Consider the following 20,433-nt stretch of genomic DNA (forward strand, 5'->3'; position numbering starts at 1 on the left):
ATAAAGTGCTTCCCAAAGAAGGCCGATTGCATCATTTTTTTAAAGGTCCCATGGCATGAAATTTTCACTTTCTGAGGTTTTTTAACGTTAAAATGAGTTCCTCTGACCTTCTTAAGTCACCCCAGTGGCTAGAAATTTCATAATGTGTAAACCAAACTATGCCCAACATTTGAGAATGGTGCGTCAAAACGGCGCGTTGATAAACTCTTTCCTTTACTACGTCAGCAAGGGAGATGATCCCCACGCCCCCCCTCTGGATTCCCACCCACTGTATGAATTGCCCGCCCAGTTGTAGTGAGGAGACCATAGAGGACACAACATGGCATCACCTAAGCGAGCGAAACATGGAAATTGCGCTGTACATGGATGTGACAACACAGAAAGGAGTCTGTTTTTACTGCCGACGGGAGAGCCCCTGAAGACGCAGTGGCTTAATTTTATTTACTCCAATAATACGCCGTCGAGTCTACCTAAGACAGTGTATGTTTGTCGGAAGCATTTTCCTGATGAATGTTTCCACAACTTGGGACAGTACAGGGCAGGTTTTGCACATCAACTGTCACTGAAGCCTGGGTCCATACCAAGCATCCCTGCTGCATCAGCAACAAACACCGAACAAGTAAGTGTATAACTGTTAAGTCGTTTTGCCATGTTTTAAAATCGGTGCCATGTTAGCCTTGCAATGGCTACATTAGTTGTGCAGGTAACCGCTTCCTGAAGTTAGCCAGGTACTCTGCGCTACAAAACCAAAAAGCATGCAGCATGCTCTGTTAAACTGAGTTTAGTCTGGAAATTGACTGTAATTTATGAGCTTATGTTTTGCCGTGTTTTAAAATCGGTGCCACGTTAGCCTTGCAATGGCTACATTAGCTGTGCAGCTAACCGCTTCCTGCAGTTAGCCAGGTACTCTGCGCTACAAAATCAAAAAGCATGCAGCATGCTCTGTTATAATAGCCAATCAAAACAGTTTTTACAAAGACACCCACATTCTTTTTTTTAAGTCACTTGTTCATTTTATTTGTTTGTTTGTTCAGTAAAAACCCAAACATTTGTTGAATTTATTTTATTTCCTCGCATCGCACCTTAATGACGTCAGCGCGCGGTATTTTTCCCTTCGCGGTTTGTTCCTCCTCTCTCGCCATAGTAAGACACCCACATCCGCTTGTTCTGACCCACTGGAGGTAGCGTCACAGTGCTGTTAGCCAATCAGAGGTAACACGTTTACATGTCATGAATATTAATGATAAGACCCGCCCCCACCCTCTACTCTTCCCCGCCTCCTGCTTCTCATTAGCAAAATGACGCACTGGGAAAAGCGCTGAAATGGGGCTTTCTCCCAGGAGGCTATATCTACGTGCCGAGGGTTCATTTCGAGAAAGGCTGCGGATATAACATCCAGAAACCTCCACGAGCCCGTTTAAAGCATCAACAAACCACCATGCCATGGGTCCTTTAAGCTGTTATTTTCATCTCAATGTTTGTTGTTTTCTGACATAATGGCATCTAACCTGTACTCACAGCACCTGATGTTGCAAGGGACCTCAGTGTGACTGAAATTACAACAAACTCATTGTTTCTGAACTGGACTGAACCAAGAGGAGCAAGATCTTTCTTTAAAGTACAGTGGAGCAATGACAGCATCACTTTGAATTCAACAACCTCAAACACTTTCTTTAACATTTCTAATCTCAATCCTGGAGTCAGTTACACCGTCCGGATATCTGCTGTTGCTGCAGATAATATAACAGAAGGAGAACTAGTTGATCTTTCAGTCTATACAAATATGTTTCAGAGAATTGTCTTCTCAATTGATGACAAAGAAATTTCTGAACAATGTTTATGCTAATGGCCTTCTTTTGTGTTCACAGAGCCTGACACTGTTCGCAATCTCACAACAGTGAATGTTACAACCTCCTCTATAGTTCTGTACTGGATTGAGGCAATGGGGCACATTTCCCATTATGTAATCCAAGATGTGAATTTCAGTACGACAATCAGTAAGACTACTGAAAGCCTCATGATTAACATAACTAATCTGACTCCGGGAGTGCAGTACATGTTCAAAGTGTTTGCAGTTGCTGCAGATAATAAAACAGAAGGAAATTACAGCTGCATTTCGGCATACACAAGTAAGACATAAGTTAGAAACATTGCCTGAATATCGTAAGTAATTTAATATTGGCATTGTATGGTGGTTCATCAGGTAGTATTGCATGATATCTGCAGTTCCATGCTGTGTTCAGGTTACTATCTTTGTAGAGTTTATACACATGTTTTCCAAGTATCTGCATGGACAGTTACACCGTCCCGATATCTGTTGTTGCTGCAGCTAATATAACAGAAGGAGAATGAGTTGATCTTTTAGTCTATGCAAGTATGTTTCAGAGAATTCTCATGCATTCTCATTTGATGAAAGAAAGAATTTGTCAGCAGTGCCAAAATATAGTGCAGATACAGGTCAAAAGCTTCAGTTAATCTTCACACCAAGCATCATAATGAAGAAAAAGTGTCATCTCTATGACTTTGATTGTGGCATGTATGTTGGTAAGTGAAGGATTAGTTTGAGTATTTCGTAACCTGTTGATCTGCTGGGAATTTCACACACAAACAGTCTCTAAACTTCACACAGAGTGGTACGAAAAACAAAAAAAAACATTGAGGCCAAGTTTACATTAGACCGTATCTGTCTCGTTTTCTTCGCGGATGCACTGTCCGTTTACATTAAACCGCCTGGAAACGCCGGGAAACGGGAATCCGTCAGGGTCCACGTATTCAATCTAGACCGTGTCTGGTCCGGTGCTGTGTAAACATTGAGAATACGCGGATACGCTCTAGCTGGCATCGTCATTGGACTACGTCACTGTGACATCCACCTTCCTGATTCGCTGGCGTTGGTCATGTGACGCGACTGCTGAAAAACGGCGCGGACTTCCGCCTTGTATCACCTTTCATTAAAGAGTATAAAAGTATGAAAATACTGCAAATACTGATGCAAATACTGCCCATTGTGTAGTTATGATTGTCTTTAGGCTTGCCATCCTTCCACTTGCAAATGGTAAGTGATATGCACCGAGAGCACACACACAGCGGCTCAGTCCCAAATCAATGCTTGTGCGCTATACTCGCGCGCTCTGTGAGCTGCGCAGGGCCGGAGTGCACACCCTCCAGAGGGCACTCGCTGTTCAGGGCGGAGTGATTTGGAGCGCAGGATGCCTGCGGAGCCGAGCGTATCCGTGTATTGGCGTTGCTATGTGCACGCGAATCGTGTATTGGTGTTGCTGTGTGCACACTAATCGTTTTAAAAACGTTAATCTGATGATCCACTGATACGGTCTAATGTAAACCCCACCTGAGTGAGCGATTGTTGTGGGGGTGAAAATGGTTTGTTGATGAGAGAGATCAGAGGAAACTGTCCAGATTGGTTTGAGCAGCCTCAGATTCTTGTTCTTGGCTGACAGGAGTGCAACGATGTCTTCTTCTGCTTTTGTAATCCAGCCACTTCAAGGTTTGATGTCTTGTGTATTCTGAGATTTGTTTAATTGATTGAGACTCTTGAAAAAACTGTACAAAATCTCAGTTCCTCAACATCTGAATTGGACATTCTGCCCACCAACTTTTTTAAGTCTGTTCTTCATCTTATAATTACAGATGTGCTTCAAATTATAAATACATCCTTGGAGACTGGCGTTGTTCCTGTGTCCCTAAAAAAAGCCGTTGTAAAGCCCCTACTTAAAAAAATAATCTGGATCCTTCAGTATTAAATAACTACAGGCCAATATCAAATTTACCATTCATCGGGAAAAATCCTTGAAAAAATTGTCTTCAATCAATTAACTGCCTTCTTGATATCAAACAGCCGTTTTGATCATTTTCAGTCAGGATTTCGTGCCAATCATAGCACTGAAACAGCGCTGATTAAAGTTATAAATGACATAGTCTTAATACTGATGCAGGCAAAACATCGGTCCTGGTATTACTGGACCTCAGTGCAGCTTTTGATACTGTTGATCACAACATACTGCTATATCGACTTGAACACTGGGTTGGATTGACTGGTAAAGTTATCAATTGGTTAAATTCATACTTAAAAGATAGAAGCTTCTTTGTTACCATGGGAAATTGTTCCTCAACGTCAATGTCCTTGACCTGTGGTGTCCCCCAGGGGTCGATTCTTGGACCATTACTTTTCAACCTTTATATGCTCCCACTTGGGCAAATTATCAATAACAATTCAATTTTGTATCACTGCTATGCAGATGACACCCAAATTTATTTTGCTCTATCACCTAATGATTATGCCCCTCTTGAATGTCTCTACCAGTGTATTGATCAAATCAACAGCTGGATGTCACAAAATTTTCTTCAGCTGAACACAGATAAAACAGAAGTAATTATATTTGGAAAAAAAGATGAAAGACTCAGGATTACCACTATTCTTGACACAAAAGGGATTAAAACTAAAGAAATGGTTAAAAATCTTGGTGTTTTCATTGACAGCGAGCTAAACTTTGACAGTCACATGAAAGCAATCACTAAAATGGCATTTTATCACCTAAAAAACATTTCCAAACTAAGAGGACTTATGTCAAAAAATGATCTGGAAAAACTAATACATGCCTTCATCTCTAGTAGGGTTGATTACTGCAATGGCCTTTTCACAGGCCTGCCAAAAAAGACCATCAAACGACTTCAGCTGGTTCAAAATGCAGCGGCTAGGGTTCTCACACGAACAAAAAGAACAGAGCACACTACTCCAATTCTAAGGTCCCTTCACTGGCTTCCAGTAAGCAACAGAATTGACTTTAAAGCATTGCTGCTGGTGTACAAATCTCTAAATGGTACAGGGCCCAATTTTCTCTCTGATATGTTGCAGCGGCCTAACCCAATCAGATCTACCAGATCGAAACAGAAAAATTTACTATTAAAACCAGTTGTTAAAACAAAGTGTGGTGAAGCAGCTTTTAGCTACTATGCAGTACAGCTATGGAACCAACTGCCAGAGGACATTAAAAATGCTCCTGCTGTTGGCAGCTTCAAATCTAGGTTAAAGACCAAGCTGTTTTCAGATGCTTTCTGTTAAATAATTAATATTGTCTTCTTTACATTTTTTATAATCTTTACTTTCTCTGCATGTTTCAAATTTACTTTAACTTTAACTTTATTCTATTTTATTCTGCTGGTTTCTTCTTTTTTTTCTTTTTCTCCTCTTATTTGAACTACTACTTCATTTTATTATTTTATTTCTACTATTGTTTAATTCTTATTATTTTATTTTAATTCTTTTAATTCTTTTAATTAATTGTTTAATTCTTATAATATTATATATTAGAATAAAAATAAAATTATTTTATGTAATTTTATTCTCTATTGTTTACTGTTTTGTTTTTACTTCTGTAAAGCACATTGAACTGCCATTGTGTATGAAATGTGCTATATAAATAAACTTGCCTTGCCTTGAGATGCCTTTCTGCTCACCACAGTTGTAAAAAAAAGTGATTGATTATTTGAGTTACTGTTTCCTTCCTGTCAGCTCAAACAAGTCTAATCATTCTCCTCTGATCTTTCTCGTCAACAAGGTGTTTCAGCCTGCAGACCCTCTGCTCACAGGATTTATTATTTTTAGGACCATTTTGTGTAAACTCTACAGAATGTTCCTTGTGAAATTTCTCAGAGATCAGCAGTTTATGAAATACTCAAACCAACCTATCTAGCACCAACAACCATGCCACAAAGGTCACAGAGATCACAATTTTTCTTCATTCCGATGCTTGATGTGAATATTAACTACAGCTCTTGATCAGTATCTGCATGATTTGTTGGGTTATGCTGAGGCCACATGATTGGCTGATTAGATAATTGCATGAGTGCACAGGTGTTCTTAATAAAGTGCACAGTGAGTGTATATCCCAAATTCTCTTTGATTAAAGCTGCTAATAGAAATAGAAATTAACAATAACATGGATTTCAACTTGGAAACAAAAGAAGCATTCACAATATTTAAATAGCTTTAAATTTAGGGAAAATGCAGGCTTTAACCATGTGCAGTCTGAGGTACAGCCTGAGTATTCATTTTTCATATAAATTAAACTGTAAATAAAAATAAACATGCCATATAAAACAATACAAATCACTGCAAAACTATTCAACATTAATTAGCAAATCATGATTTTTTTATGTAATTCTCAAGAAAATTTAAATTACTCTTACCTTTTGACAACTTTGATGATTTGCACACTTGTACTGTGTTTTGATGGGGGTTGAGGGCAGGTCAGGGCTGGCAGACAGCAACCAGTAAGCAAGGACGAGACATTGAATTTATGGGCAAACTGTTAAAGGGTCGATGCATCTTCGTGTTGAAGGATGGCTGCAGTAGCCTTAAAGAAAGAAAAGCAGTGCCTGGTATTTTGGGAATGAATGTGATCGGAGAGCTGAAGGGTTTCCTGACAGATTTCAAGGGTATTAAGAAGTTGGATCAAGGTACACCATGGGCAGGCCAGGCTAGTCTAAGTCGCATGTTGGCTACCATTGAGGAGGGGGATCGGTGTGTGGGGCCTAATGGACGGATCGGATTTGTGAAGGTAGTGGGAAAACAGGCTGTCACAATTCCTCCACGCAGTGAAAAGGTAATAGAGGGTCGTTGTCGGATACCCCCAAGGGTGAAGTGTAAGGTACTTGTTGAGGCATTCCCCAGTGCGGACCTCCCTCGCGGTCTACTAGTGGCTAACGTCCTCGCTCAGGCTGCTGAGGGAAAGGTCCCAGTGTGTGTGCTCAATTCAAGCGAGAAAGCCATAACACTGTTTCCAAGATGCAGGGTGGCGGAGTTGAGCAAGCCAGATACCATCTTATCGAAGGAGGTGGTGTCCGTCGAGGAGCTGAATGGGGAGCTGTTCGTGAAAAAGGTCAGCTATGAGGAAGCCCCATTCGTAGGGGGGGACACCCCCCGTCCTTTGCTCCATGGCCCAGTTCTAATGCTCACTTTGCCCATTGGCAGCTTTTGGGAGTGGACATGGATCAGCCACATACACAGCAAACCATGATGCCCTGTGTGTTCTGCTCATCTTATCTCATCATCTCTAGCCACTTTATCCTTCTGCAGGGTTGCAGGCAAACTAGAGCCTATCCCAGCTGACTATGGGTGAAAGGCGGGGTACACCCTGGACAAGTTGCCAGGTCATCACACGGCTGACACATAGACAACCATTCACACTCACGGTCAATTTAGAGTCACCAGTTAACCTAACCTACATGTCTTTGGACTGTGGAGGAAACCGGAGCACCCGGAGGAAACCCACATGGACACAGGAAGAACATGCAAACTCCGCACAGAAAGGCTCTCGCCGGCCACGGGGCTTGAACCCGGACCTTCTTGCTGTGAGGCGACAGTGCTAACCACTACACCACTGCGCCACCCCATGTGTTCTGCTACTTTTTAAAAAAAAAAAACATAACCAGCATTAACTTTCTCAACAATTTGTCCTACAGTAGCTTTTTGGTGGGATTAGACCAGATGGGTAGCCTTTGCTACCCACACGCATCAGTGAGCCGTGGGCACCCATGACCCTGTCACTCGTCCAACTTGGACCACATTTGGTAGGCACTAATCACTGCATACTGGGAACAACCCACACCCCATTTTGAAGATACTCTGACCCAGTTGTATAGCCATCACAATTTGGCCTTTGCCACTCAGATTCTTATACTTGCCCATTTTTTCCTGCTTCTAACACACTGACTTTGAAAACTGACTGTTCACTTGCTGCCTAATATATCCCACCCCTTGACAGGTGCCAATGTAACAAGATAATCAATGTTATTCACTTCACCTGTCAGTAGTTTTAATGGTATAGCTGATTGTGTAAATAAGCCACCTAAATACATATTTTCAAACTGCTGCTCATGCTGCATCACAGGGCAACACAGCACACCTGGAGGAAAATGCTAGTTATCATCTTCTGTACACATGAACTCATAGACCCCCTCTGATTGGTTACTGCTGCTTCGATTGATAAAGAAAATTGTCATACCTCCCACCTAGACAGTATAGACAAAAAGCATAATATAATGGCTTTATACATATAATATGCTGATGAATCAACTGGACGGGTTTTTAAAATTTGTTAGGTGTGTTCAGCTCGCTGACCCAGTAGAATAAGGTGTAACCGTCTGTGGTACAAAACATTTGTCTTCTTGTTTAAAGAATTCTTATGTTTTCAGATTTTGAACTGCAAGCAACTTATGTAAACTTGATTCCTGCACCAAGACCTGCTCGAGATTCTGCCATCAATTCTTCTTAAAAACCTGGAAAAAGAAACCTAAACAAACAAGCAAAAAAAGAAAAAAGATGCTAAAACACTCCTCAGCCTATCCAAATGCATCTGGCTCACCATCCATGACAGAAAACTTTGCCACCTGTGAATTTAGTGAACCTGCTGCCATGTCCCGGTTCACCACTAATTTTCCAGCACTCTACTTGCTTGCTAACCATGGTTTGTATGAGTTAAATGTATTTTAAATGCTGTTTAATGGTAATTGTGTTTCAAATCCATTTCACTAAAGGGAAGTATGAATCCTTTATCATAATAATGTATCACTATTGCTATTGAATCTTTGATACTTTGCATATTTCGAGTAGATTGCATCTGTATTTTTTGATGCATTTTGATTGTGGATTGTTTGGAGCATTTTAATAAACACATTTTGTAACTGTATCACATTCATCATATGTGTACCCAGTATTGCAGATACTACAATAATCTGCATTTAATACTCACTCCTGAACTGATTCATACAACTTACTGAAATTAAAACAAGGAATACTACAGACAACAACAAGCCTCTTTGAACGCTGCTTGTCCAATCAAATTAGAGGACCAGGGGAAACATGCAAAACTCCACACATGCCCCTTTTCGACCAACAGGGAGCGGGTTCTTGAACTGGCTCCATTCAGAATTTTTTAACCTTGGTGCCTGCTAGCAAATTGGCCCACGTTTTCACCAGTCTTGTGTGGAACTGTTGTCATCAAGGATGTGTCAAGAACTGAGGGCATTGCATAATTTAGAATGGGAGTAAACAGTAGTAGCAAGATGGCAGTGTGCATTGATTACCCAGAGCTTTTGTTCTGTTATTGCAGATATTTGTTTTTGGTCCATTTTTTTCTGAAGATGTATCCTTTTCCGGTGCATTCTGCATTCCTGCATTCTGCTTTCTCTCCAAACTAATGGCGCACCCACTGATGTCATGGTTCGCACTGGAAAAAATCAGCTATATTTCAGTTCTAGCTGGGAACCAACTTTTTAGGTTCCGAACCAATTTTTTTGTAGAAATGCTCTGAACAGTTCAAAGTCTGGTGTGTGAATCAGAACGGAACCCATTCCCTGTACATTACTAGACGCTCTTATCCAAAGCAATGTACAGCATACCCAGAGCAGCCTAGGGAGCATTTGGGGGTTAGGCACCTTGCTCAAAGGCACTTCAGCCATTCCTGCTGGTCCAGGGAATCAAACAGGCAACCTTTTGGTTTCAAAGCTGCTTCTCTATCCATTAGTCCATGGCTTCCCCATGTAGGTCAGAAAGGGGTAAGAGACAGTATCCTGTGCTGCACACAGGTAAATTCCTATTCCTGGTCACAATCATCTCAAGTGTGGAGTTTGCATGTTCTCCCCGTGTCTGTGTGGGTTTCCTCCGGGTGCTCCGGTTTCCCCCACAATCCAAAGACATGCAGTTAGGTTGACGTGGGGCGGCCTTGGGCTGACGTGCCCTTGACCAAGGTACCTGACCCTTGACTGTTCCCCGGGTGCTCTGGTGTGGCTGCCCACTGCTCTGAGTGTGTGTGCGCGTGTGTTCACTGCTTCAGATGGGTTAAATGCAGAGGATGAATTTCACTGTGCTTGAAGTGTGCATGTGACAAATAAAGGTTTCTTAGAAATGTAAGCCTAAATAAAGAAATCTCTTGTCAACACCAAAAAGTTTAGGCTGAGTATTCCTCTGTAAGAACCCAAATACTGCTCTCAGACATGCATATCTACAGAAAACGGAAGCCCAAGTGGTCTTAACTAAAGGCACCAGTGATTCGAGCGATTTTCCACTGTACAAAACGTTACACATCAGATTTGTTCCTACAAATCGCCATCTACCGCCATCTGCTGGAGAAATGTTGCCACTTGAGTAAGATGAACCCTGAGATGATGTTTATGTTTTGCATCAGAACAAATAGCGACACCACTCTAAAAACCAGACACATTACAACCTTGTTATCTTCGGGTTTTAAATTTTAAATGTGACGTGTTTTAAATTGCAGTTATGTGTTATCAGCTCCACATTATGTACTTTTCCGGAACTTCGGTGTCTGACAGCGCCGTCATGAGATGGGCGTGGTTTGGAGGAAATGCTTCACTATGAATGGTCATGTTCAAAGCCGCCAATGTTTAATACTAACACAATTTTCAAAATTTAAGTGTTGAAGTGTTTTAGAATAAGAGAGAAAAAGACAAGCAGAGAGAGGGAGAGAAAATGTTCATATCGAGGAGTAAAAAAAAAGTACACTCAGGCATATTTACAAATACAGTAGTGAGCTTTTCCTCATCATTTCTTATTCCTTTATAATTTCTTTTCTTTTCTTTTTCTTTATTTTTTTTAGATTTTATTGTCAGTGATGTCCATCTATTATCTGTCTTGATTAGTTGACATTAAGAGTTGTGAGTGATGTACAGTATCAGTCAAAAGTTTGGATACACATTCCAATTCAATGTTTTTTTCTTTATTTTAATTAACTAAAAGACACTTTGTCTTAAAGTAATGACTGACTGTTATTTCTCTTTACTTAGTTGAGTGGTTCTTGAAATAATATGAATTACTACAGTTGTCAGACAGGGCTATTTACTGTATTTTTATTATTTACTCTTTACTGGTTGATGGTGTCAAATGCATTAAGGCGGCAAGAAATTCCATTTTTGACAAGACACACCTGTTAATTGAGAAGCATTCCAGGTGACTACCTCATGAAGCTGGTTCAGATAATGCCAATAGTGTGCAAAGCTGTTATCAAGGTACAATAAATAGTGACAACTTTGAAGAATCTAAAACTTAACACTTTTTTTGTTTACCATATAATTCCATATGTTCCATATGTTATTTCATAGTTTTGATGAGTTCAGTATTGTTCTACAATGTAGGAAAAAGCCAAAATACAGAAAAACCTATGATAGGTGTATCCAAACTTTTGACTGGTACTGTATATGTGTATTGTAAAATAATAAACTTCATCTCCATCCATCCATCCATCCATCCATCCATCCATTATCTGTAGCTGCTTATCCTGTCCTACAAGGTCGCAGGCAAGCTGGAGCCTATCCCAGCTGACTATGGGTGAGAGGCGGGGTACACCCTGGACAAGTCGCTAGGTCATCGCAGGGCTGACAGACAGACAACCATTCACACTCACATTCACACCTATGGTCAATTTAGAGCCACCAATTAGCCTAACCTGCATGTCTTTGGACTGTGGGGGAAACCGGAGCACCCGGAGGAAACCCACACAGACACGGGGAGAACATGCAAACTCCACACAGAAAGGCCCTCGCCAGCCGCTGGGATCGAACCCAGGACCTTCTAGCTGTGAGACAGTGCTAACCACTACACCACCATGCCGCCCTAAATTTCATCTCTGCAACTTATTACAATAAGATGAAAATGTCAATAACTCTGGACAGTGATGATCACATTTTAATTACAGCAAATGTTTCTATAGGCAAGAACATATTACAAGGATATTACAGTTACTACTGGTTTTTCATGTTTCATTTGTTAAAACCATAAATAATATGATGTCTCACCAATTTTGATGATTATCACTTGCTTTTCTTTTACCTTAATTTAATAGTTATTCTTAAAGTTTTAATACTGTAATTCACCAGGTGGAATTTGTTAGATGCACCTATATAGCAAAATCGAATATCCTACACTGTCAGAAATAGGGGTACAGTAGGAGTCAATTTCTGTCCCCCGAGGTTCAGTCTACACCTAGAGCTCATTATTGGACCTCAAGGTAACTATATATACCTTTTTAGGGCCAAAAAGGTACAGTACATACCTGTTCCCAAGCAGTATAGAAAGAGTACAAATAGGTACTTTAGAGGGTACTGCCCCAGCGACTAGCCACTGTACTCCTAAAGGCACAGTAATGCACTTTATTTTCTGAGAGTGTACTGGCAGCTGGAAATGATAATCTACACATTTTTGGCAACAATTTAGAAATCAATTCACTGATTTTAATACGGGCGCCACGGCGGTGTAGTGGCTAGCACTCTTGCCTCACAGCAAGAAGGTTCTGGGTTCGAGCCCAATGGCTGACAGGGGCCTTTCTGTGTGGAGTTTGCATATACACCCCATGTCTGTGGGTTTCCTCCGGGTGTTCCGGTTTCCCCCACAGTCCAAAGACATGCAGGTTAGGTTAACTGGTGGCTCTAAATTGACCATAGGTGTGAATGTGAGTGTGAATGGTTGTCTGTGTCTATGTGTCAGCCCTGCAATGATCTGGCAACTTGTCCAGGGTGAACCCCGCCTTTCGCCCGTAGTCAGCTGGGATAGGCTCCAGCTTGCCTGCGACCCTGCACAGGATAAGCGGTTATGGATAATGGATGGAAAGATGATTGTCATACAGTAGTGTCTTGTATTAATATATAATTTATGTCAGTTTTTAATTTGCCTTCTTCATAGTTTTGATCAAAGGGCACATTTTAGTTAAAGGCCCTACATTAAGGCTTTAAAAGTTGTAAGACACACACAGACTTATCATTACAGAAGCAACCAATTCCTGCTGTCAGTCAAAAGACAGGCTGATTCACTACTACTACTGCTGATAAACTACGCCTCCAGTTTTCACTCTGAAACACTCTGCCTGCCAACTGTATTCCAACCTAAAATGTTCATGAATGTTAAATCCTTGTTTTATGTTTCAACAGAAAAAATACTGGATGAAACATGAGCTTCACAAGACCATAGACAAAGTAATGCATTCGGCAGCAGGACAAACTATTAATTTTTCCCCAACAAAATATTTCTTGATAGTTTGAAAACAGAAAGAAATAGTCTGTGTAAACAAACAGGCTTGCTTTTAATTTCTATCAATGTATAATTATTTCTAATTAGTGGCTACTGTATATTTTATCCCTCCTATGAAATATTACATAGTCTGAAAGACAGGGTTTTCTATAGGTATATTCATGATTTGTGAATAAGTAAAGAGACAATCAGGTACAGAATATATACACAAATTATGCAGCTTGCACAGGGAGGAACTTGTTGAAAGAATGATTGAAAAACAGCAGTGTATGGCAAGTTGGCATCAGTGAATTTACTTCTGCTATCGGATGTTAGGACATGTGTTCAATTAAAACACTTCCAGTTTATTCTAGGGCTTAAACCCCTAAACAGTTCATCTAAAAGCTGATTGTATAATTCAGTTGATTTTGTTTGTTTGCTTGTTTAGACAGTTGCTTTTGGCTAGTTCACATACCACAATATATATTTTTTAATATCATGACAGGGACTTCCTGGACAATAGCATTAAATACTTCCTCATCATTTCAATAATGTACATACTACCAGTTAAACAATGATGCTAAACTACTTCAGGCTGAAATACCTGCTGTAATAAGTGATGTTTTTACTAGTGTTCAAAGTATCACAGTAAAGTAATATAATGAAATGAACTGGAACGGGAGAAAATATAACAAACATAGTTGAAATCAACTTTGCTGCAGGCACATGTTTTACTGATGAATGATTATTGCAGTATATTATTTGTTATTTATTCTATGTAATGTATCACATGGAACCATGGATCAGTATTATCATTGCAGTATATTATTGGTTAATTATTCAACATAATATATTACATGGAACCCTTTAAATGCTTTCATCATCAAATGTTGTAACCACAATGTTAATATAGCATGCAAATATTGGAAATACATACGTGGTAATACAGGTTCTACCAGAAGTTCCTTAGTGAGACCTGAAAGCAGCCCTGTATTATTTCTCGTTTCTATTACTTGCTCTGAATGGCTGGTCAGATGACAATAGCATCTGGAAAGAACTTAATGCCAAACTGGTTCTCTGAATGCATACATCTCTGGGACTAAAAAAAAAAATTGTTTTTAATGCCAGCCTACCATCAGAATCATTATCTTCTCAAATGCAGCCAGTCAGAATCCCAGCTGCTTACATTATAATTAATCAGAAGCAGCTTGGCCAGAAATTATGGATGTTAAAGATTAACACTGGTTTGTGCCTGTGTTCAACCTATTCTTGTATATTATATAGTCATAATTTGTTATTTGTTGTGTAGTTTTTCTGTAACCCCGTTTGCTGGGTTGTTGGGTCCAGCTGAGTGACACTGAAGACAGATGCAGATGTGACTGGCTCACCTGCAGGTGTATGCACCCAGCGATAGTGTCACTGCAACCCACTGTATTTTGTTAGCTACCTTTAGCTTACAAATGATAGAAATAAAGATTGTAAACAAACTACAACTACAATTCCAGAAAAACTGGGACACTGTGTAAAACGTAAATAAAAACAGAATGTGATGATTTGCACATCATGTTTCATTGAAAATAGTAGGGGAGACTTAGAACAGTTTGTATTCCCATAAATTAATTTTAATCAATCAGGTTTTAGATGACATCAGAAGTTAGATGTTGCCTCTTCGAGTAACCCAATGTCACGACCCAGAGGTCATAAAAACAGAAAGGACCTAATGTGCAAATACAGAGAATGACCAGAAGCATACCTGAAGAGTGGGCTCCAGAGGAGGGCAGGCAGGTGACAGGTGCAGTAGCACAGTCCAAAACCCACTCAGTGAAATCCAGGAAGACAGAGTGAGGTCAGAGTGACTGATGGTAATAATCCCAGGGAGAAAAACAGAACTGGAAAAAATAATAAAGACCCCAATCAGAGTGACGGCCACAAGTCCCAAAAAATGGCAGGCAAAACTGTAATCCAAGAAACATAAATAAATTCCAGGAACAGAGTGTAAGCATGAACAAAAACATGAGCTAGACAAAACTTACAGCAAGTATTTATCCACACTGGGTGAATCGCTTCAGTGTGTTTATCTAGAGTGGCTGATAACAAACATGTAGCAGGTGTGCTAACGCAGCATGGGGAGAATGGGGGAATGCAGAGTGGAGTGCAAAGGTGCAGATTAGGATCTGGGAGGTCCAGGCTGGTTCATGACAGTACCCCCCCTATGGACGCCTCTGGGCATCCTAGACAGGGCTCCTGGGTCCTTGCGGTGGAAATCCCTGATGAACGCAGGGTTGAGGATGAAACACGCCGGCACCCAACACCTCTCCTCTGGCCCATAGCCCTCCCAGTCGACCAGATACTGTAGCCCCGACCTCTTTGATGGACCTTTAGTACAAGCCCGATTCCAAAAAAGTTGGGACAAAGTACAAATTGCAAATAAAAACGGAATGCAATGATGTGGAAGTTTCAAAATTCCATATTTTATTCAGAATAGAACATAGATGACATATTAAATGTTTAAACTGAGAAAATGTATCATTTAAAGAGAAAAATTAGGTGATTTTAAATTTCATGACAACAACACATCTCAAAAAGGTTGGGACAAGGCCATGTTTACCACTGTGAGACATCCCCTTTTCTCTTTACAACAGTCTGTAAACGTCTGGGGACTGAGGAGACAAGTTGCTCAAGTTTAGGGATAGGAATGTTAACCCATTCTTGTCTAATGTAGGATTCTAGTTGCTCAACTGTCTTAGGTCTTTTTTTGTCATATCTTCCGTTTTATGATGCGCCAAATGTTTTCTATGGGTGAAAGATCTGGACTGCAGTCTGGCCAGTTCAGTACCCGGACCCTTCTTCTACGCAGCCATGATGCTGTAATTGATGCAGTATGTGGTTTGGCATTGTCATGTTGGAAAATGCAAAGTCTTCCCTGAAAGAGACGTCATCTGGATGGGAGCATATGTTGCTCTAGAACCTGGATATACCTTTCAGCATTGATGGTGTCTTTCCAGATGTGTAAGCTGCCCATGCCACACGCACTAATGCAACCCCATACCATCAGAGATGCAGGCTTCTGAACTGAGTGCTGATAACAACTTGGGTCGTCCTTCTCCTCTTTAGTCCGAATGACACGGCGTCCCTGATTTCCATAAAGAACTTCAAATTTTGATTTGTCTGACCACAGAACAGTTTTCCACTTTGCCACAGTCCATTTTAAATGAGCCTTGGCCCAGAGAAGACATTTGCGCTTCTGGATCATGTTTAGATACGGCTTCTTCTTTGAACTATAGAGTTTAGCTGGCAACGGCGGATGGCACAGTGAATTGTGTTCACAGATAATGTTCTCTGGAAGTATTCCTGAGCCCATTTTGTGATTTCCAATACAGAACCTGCCTGTATGTGATGCAGTGCCGTCTAAGGGCCCGAAGATCATGGGCACCCAGTATGGTTTTCTGGCCTTGACCCTTAAGCACAGAGATTCTTCCAGATTCTCTGAATCTTTTGATGATATTATGCACTGTAGATGATGATATGTTCAAACTCTTTGCACTTTTACACTGTCAAACTCCTTTCTGATATTGCTCCACTATTTGTCGGCACAGAATTAGGGGGATTGGTGATCCTCTTCCCATCTTTACTTCTGAGAGCCGCTGCCACTCCAAGATGCTCTTTTTATACCCAGTCATGTTAATGACCTATTGCCAATTGACCTAATGAGTTGCAATTTGGTCCTCCAGCTTTTCCTTTTTTGTACCTTTAACTTTTCCAGCCTCTTATTGCCCCTGTCCCAACTTTTTTGAGATGTGTTGCGGTCATGAAATTTCAAATGAGCCAATATTTGTCATGAAATTTCAAAATGTCTCACTTTCGACATTTGATATGTTGTCTACATTCTATTGTGAATACAATATTAGTTTTTGAGATTTGTAAATTATTGCATTCCATTTTTATTTACAATTTGTACTTTGTCCCAACTTTTTTGGAATCGGGGTTGTAGTTTCCTGACAGTGTAGGCCTCCCCTCCATCAACAATCCTGGGAGGAGGAGGGGTCTTGGAAGGGAAGAGACAAGGGGCTAGAGACCAGGGGTCTCAGTTGAGAGACATGAAAAGATGAGTGGAGCTGCTGCATAGACCCGGGTAATGCCAATCTAACAGTCGTGGGGTTAATGACCTTAGAAATTGGGAAGGGGCCAAAAACCTGGGGGCCAGCTTGCGTGAGGGGACCCTGAGAGGCCGTTTTGCTGTGGAAAGCATGACCTTTTGTCCTGGGTGGTAAACAGGAATCAGCCTGTGATGCCAATCTGCTATCCTTTTGGATGCATGATTGGCATGTAATAGGTGACATCTGGCATGTGCCCAAACTCTGTGGCAGTGTTCGACAAAGGCTTGGGCTGAAGGAACAGATGCCTCCTCCTCCTGTTCGGGGAAAAGAGGGGGCTGGTAACCAAGGCAACACTAGAAGGGGGTCAGCTCGGTGGATGATGAGTGAAGGCTGTTCTGGGTGTATTCAATCCAAGGGAGTGCCTGGCTCCAGGGAGATGAATCACCGGACATTAGGCACCAAAGAGCAACCTCCAGCTTCTGTTTGGTGCACTCTGTCTACCCATTAGTCTGGGGGTGGTAACCTGAGAAGAGGCTGGGGGTGGCCCCAATGAGCTTGCAGAACTCTTTCCAGAAGTGACCAGAGATCTGGGGGCCTCTGTTGGACACAATGTCCATAGGCAGACCATGAATCCAAAACACATGGTAAATAAACAGTTCCGCTGTCTCTTTAGTTGAAGGCAGCTTAGGGAAGGGAACAAAGTGAGCCACCTTAGAGAAGCGATCGATGATTGTCATGATGCAAGTATTGCCCTTGGAGCTGGAGAGGCCAATGACAAAATCCACCACAACGTGGGACCAAGGACGGCAAGGTACAAGTAGGGATATTAATAGTCTGGCAGCAGGTTGCTTGCTAGTCTTGTTCCTGGGACAGATGTCACAGGCTGCCACAAAGGTCCTAATGACTTGCCACATGGTTGGCCAACAGAAGCATTGCCTGAGGATGGCAAGGGTCTGGGCTGCCCCAGGGTGACAGGCTAGATGGGAGTTGTGCCCCCACTGAAGTACTTGGGAGCGCACACAAGGGGGCACATACAGATAGTTGGGTGAACCATTGTCTGGTCCTGGATTGCTGGACAGGGCATTTTGGACAGTAGTTTCTATGTCAAGTCGGACGGCAGCCACAAGGCAATGGCCAGGGAGGATGGGCTTAGTCGTGTCTTGCCGAGAGTCCAGAGAAAACTGCCTGGAAAGAGGATGGGCCCACAGGATGATCCAGAAGCTCTCCTCACCCTCTTTGAACAAGCAGTCAAGACGTGGGGGTGGCCACTTGAGCAGCGCGCGGTGCACCTCCTCCCGCTCCTGACTGGCGAGGTGCAGCTCGCAGCACAGCAGCTCCCTGCTGACAGCCAACTGGTGTATGCTGACTTGAAGAAAGCCATCCTGCTTCTGGATGCTGGCATTGGAGGAGGTCGGCCAGCCGTTTGCATTCAGCCAGCAACTCCGGGATGCCTGCTGGTGGTGGCTGAGGGCAAAAGATCGCGACGCCGATGAGATCATCAGCCTGGTGGCACTGGAACAGTTCATCTCTCGACTTCCAGAAGGAACAGCGGAATGGGTCCAGTGTCATTGCTTGGCATTGCTAGAATGAGCCATTGAGTTGGTGGAGGACCATCTGGAGGCGGCTCCAATGGCAGGCAGACAAAGCATCTCTCCTCACTTCTCCTCTCTCTCTCTGTTTTTCCCCCTCTGTCTCTCTTTCCCCTCCCCACCCCGTTCCCCCACCACAGAGGCGGCGGCCGGCTCCTCCCCAGCTGGCCCATCACACACGTGGTGTCCTCCCATCTCCCTCTTCCATGTCTGTGTTGTCTCCTCCTCAGGTGAGTGACTCCCATAACGCCGGTGCAGAGGGAAAACCTGGGCCAGTGTGCTGGTGTGGCAGGGAGTCGGAGCATCTCCAGAGTCAGAGCTCCACAAGGGAGGTGGGGGCTGTGATCCCGATCCCCGATGTGCCAGAGACCGCCCCCAATCGGGCCAGAACATATTGCATACCAGTAAGTGTTCAAGGGGATACATAGCACGCATTGGTGGATTACGGTTGTAATCAGACCTCAATTCACCAACGCCTGGAGCAAAGTGAGGCACTGGGGAGAGCATAAGCGGTGAAAGTGTTGTGTGTGCACGGGGATGTTCACAATTGTCCCTTAGTGTCTGTCTGTATTCTATTTCAGGGCCAAATGCATAGAATAAAGGCGGCAGTTAATCCTCGTCTCACCCACTCATTGATTTTGGGTACTGATTGACCAGGGTTTAAAAAGCTGATGGAACATTTAACATGTAGTTAAATGTTAAACAAGTATTTGGCCCATGTCTGCCGTATGGAAAATGACGCAATACAAAAGCAAGTTCTGTTTGACAGACACACTTCAAATAGACTTTGGAGAATAGTTGAAGACCTTCTGGGAGTGGACCAGCAACAAGCAAGTAAAGCAATGATGGGAAAAATGAACTTCAAGTGTCTATTGGAACAACGATTCCAATGACACACCCCAAGGCCGATCTCATGCCATGAGGGAAAATATGATGATGATGATGTGGGTCTTGCACTAGTATGTCACAGGAAGATCCCAGTGTGGCATTGACTGGAGAAGCTGTCACAGAGCTGCCTATGTCAGCACCGCATCAGAGCAACACGAGGAGTGAGGAGCACCCCACTCCTCCTCCCTCTCTTGGGGATTCCCTTGAGGATTTCCCGTTAGAGCAGTCGCAAGATGGGACTCTGCGGCATGCATTTGATCAAGTGAGAGTAATCGATGGTCAAACCCTTCAGCCAAGCACGACACTGGCCTTCCCTTATTTTGCTATTATTAAAGATTGATTGTACTGAGTGAGGCAGGACACTCAAACTGGTGAACAAATAACCCAATTATTAATCCCAAAGAACCGTAGGGAACTTGTATTCCATGCAGCTCACTTTAATCCCATGGCTGGACACTTGGGGCAGGATAAAACACTAGCCTGAATAATAGCCGGTTATATTGTCCAGGGATTCGCGGGGATGTCTGTCAGTGGTGTGCGACATGCCACGAATGCCAATTAGTAAATCCCATGGCCACTCCAAAAGCCCCTTTGTGCCCTTTAATCGAGACCCCATTTGAGCAAATTGGGATGGATCTCATCGGGCCATTAGATCGGTCAGCATGGGGATATCGCTTTATTTTAGTTCTGGTGGACTATGCAACATGATATCCGGAAGCAGTGCCTCTCCGCAATATCTCAGCACACAGTATTGCGGAAGCACTCTTCTGTATTACCTCCCAGGTCAGGATTCCAAAAGAAACCCTACAGACCAAGGCAC

The sequence above is a fragment of the Neoarius graeffei genome, chromosome 2 (genome assembly GCF_027579695.1).
Source record: "Neoarius graeffei isolate fNeoGra1 chromosome 2, fNeoGra1.pri, whole genome shotgun sequence".
Taxonomy (NCBI): domain Eukaryota; kingdom Metazoa; phylum Chordata; class Actinopteri; order Siluriformes; family Ariidae; genus Neoarius; species Neoarius graeffei.